The sequence below is a fragment of the Phalangium opilio genome, unplaced genomic scaffold, assembly GCF_054372755.1.
Source record: "Phalangium opilio isolate 3A_F unplaced genomic scaffold, DU_Popi_V2 ptg000329l_1, whole genome shotgun sequence".
Classification (NCBI taxonomy): Eukaryota; Metazoa; Arthropoda; class Arachnida; order Opiliones; family Phalangiidae; genus Phalangium; species Phalangium opilio.
Window position 1 is genome coordinate 11580077 of NW_028324226.1, and position 2933 is coordinate 11583009.

At 42.5% G+C, this 2933-nt stretch overlaps 1 non-coding gene across 1 annotated transcript; it reads left to right on the top strand.

The window, feature by feature from the left end:
- The first annotated feature begins 2255 nt into the window (after nt 1-2255).
- On the top strand, nt 2256-2328 carry TRNAY-GUA (transfer RNA tyrosine (anticodon GUA)). Its single transcript has one exon. It is a non-coding gene; the product is annotated as a tRNA-Tyr (tRNA).
- The last annotated feature ends 605 nt before the right edge of the window (nt 2329-2933 follow it).

Here is a 2933-nt window from a genome sequence, read left to right on the forward strand (position 1 = left end):
TTTTCGAAAAATTTCCCATGTTATTTCTATGGGAAAAATTCCTGTTTTTCATCAAAAGGTGTGATTAATTTTATAGAAATGAAAACCACCCTTAGCAACTTTATTTTTTATAAAATAAACTAATTTATGGATCTCTTTGAAATTTTAACCACATATTAAGGGCCCGAATTGTAGTTCTGTGGAATTTTTTCGAATGAATTAATATAATACAAAAAAAACTACATCCAAACAAAAAACTCTCCTTATACATTAAAAGCAGTATGAAGTCTTATCTAAGAGAGCTACCGCTCTCTCAGAATAAAAAGAAGTAAATAAAGTACAAAAACAATTTATTTAAAATTCATAAAAAATATTTACAAAATTTTTTTTTTTAAATCCCTCCCCCCTCCCCTCACTGGACGAGAGAACGACCCTTTTGAATATATGTCTCTGAACTTTTCCGATTACGCCCCCAGCGAAAAGAGCTCCATCGTAGATTCGGAGGAGGCCGAGGCGAATGTTTATGATCAATGGGGTGGGGGGTGTCCCCCTTCGCCTATAGAAGATGTACCATCTTGCGAAATTCTAGAGCAGAGCGAGAGATTTTTTGAACATTTTAATATGTATGGCAGGGAAATAACTCTAAATATAACTGATGATCCGGTGGATAGCATATGTTCTATTACGGAACACGTATTAAGCGAATATAGAGCAACAGATTACGTGCAAATAACTTTACGAAGTCTGGGTATAAACTGTCGTTCGGAACTTGAATTATCCTTTAAAAGGCTCGATCAAGTAGACCCTTCTATTCTCTTTGATCAACTAGCCGAGTTACTTTATGATGATGAGATCGAACATTTTTTTCAAGGACCTATAAAAATGATATTTAGTATAGTCAGAATACCAGAAGGGTATGGACGTTCTAATCATCGTCAACTCAAGCCATTCAGTATTTTTTCAAAGGATCGAAGGGGGATTCGACGAATACCAAACACTGATAATCTCTGTTTAGCGCGTAGCCTTTGTGTTGCTGTCGCTCATCGTCTCCACATGAACAACGAAAACAACACAGAGTTAAAAAATCGTTACGTGACCATATCACAAGCAGGACCCCGTTACACAAGCCAAAAAACAGAGGCTTTAGATCTTTGTCAAAAGGCCGGAGTCTCTGTATCCGAATGCGGTACCTCCGATTCATTCCAGAAATTTAAAGTTTATTTATCCCCCTATTCTATATTTGTTTATAAATTCGAAAACAGAGTTCCAATTCTAATTTTAGGCGAAAACGACCCGACAGATACCAGACCACGCCTCTTTCTACTTAATGAGAATAATCACTATAACGTCAAATGTAACGTAGAAAGCCAAAGTTTTTCCACAATACCTGACGACCATTTGATTCTTGGGCTTCCGTGGCGCAATGGTTAGCGCGTTCGGCTGTTAACCAATAGGTTGGTGGTTCGAGCCCATCCGGGAGCGGTGTTGTGAGGTCTCAGATGTGACTTAAAAAGTCAAGGTTTTTACACAATACCTGACGAGCATTTAATTTGTGGGCTCCGTGGTGCAATGATTAGCGCGTTCAGCTGTTAATCGAAAGGTTGACGGTTCGAGCCCACCCGGGAGAGGTGTTGTGGGGTCTCAGATGTAGCGTAAAAAGTCAAAACGTTTCCACAATACGTGACAGTCATTTAACTTCTGAGGTTCCGTGGCTCAATGGTTAGCGCGTTCAACTGTTAACCAATAGGTTGGTGGTTCGAGCCCACCCGGGAGCGGTGTTGTGGGATCTCAAATGTAACGTAGAAAGCCAATACCTGACAACCATTTAATTTCTGAGCTTCCGTGGCTCAATGGTTAGCGCGTTCGGCTGTTAACCAATAGGTTGGTGGTTCGAGCCCATCCGGGAGCGGTGTTGTGAGGTTTCAGATGAAACGTAAAATGTCAGATTTTTTCCACAATACCTGACGAACATTTAATTTTTGGGCTCCGTGGTGCAATGATTAGCGCGTTCAGCTGTTAATCGAAAGGTTGAAAGTTCGAGCCCACCCGGGAGAGGTATTGTGGGGTCTCAGATGTAGCGTAAAAAGTCAAAACGTTTCCACAATACGTGACAACCATTCAATTTCTGAGGTTCCGTGGCTCAATGGTTAGCGCGTTCGGCTGTTAAAAAATAGGTTGGTGGTTCGAGCCCACCCGGGAGCGGTGTTGTGGGATCTCAAATGTAACGTAGAAAGCCAAAGTTTTTCCACAATACCTGACGACCATTTAGTTTTTGGGCTTCCGTGGCGCAATGGTTAGCGCGTTCGGCTGTAAACCAATAGGTTTGTGGTTCGAGCCCACCCGGGAGCGGTGTTGTGGGATCTCAAATGTAACGTAGAAAGCCAAAGATTTTCCACAATACCTGACGACCATTTAATTTTTGGGCTTCCTTGGTGCAATGGTTAGCGCGTTCGGCTGTTAACCGAAAGGTTGGTGGTTCGAGCCCAACCGGGAGAGGTGTTGTAGGGTCTCAGATGTAACGTAATAAGTCATAACTTATCCACAATACGTGACAACCATTTAATTTCTGAGGTTCCGTGGCTCAATGGTTAGCGCGTTCGGCTGTTAAAAAATAGGTTGGTGGTTCGAGCCCACCCGGGAGCGGTGTTGTGGGATCTCAAATGTAACGTAGAAAGCCAAAGTTTTTCCACAATACCTGACGACCATTTAATTTTTGGGCTCCGTGGTGCAATGATTAGCGCGTTCAGCTGTTAATCGAAAGGTTGAAAGTTCGAGCTCACCCGGGAGAGGTGTTGTGGGGTCTCAGATGTAGCGTAAAAAGTCAAAACGTTTCCACAATACGTGACAACCATTTAATTTCTGAGGATCCGTGGCTCAATGGTTAGCGCGTTCGGCTGTTAAAAAATAGGTTGGTGGTTCGAGCCCACCCGGGAGCGGTGTTGTGGGATCTCAAA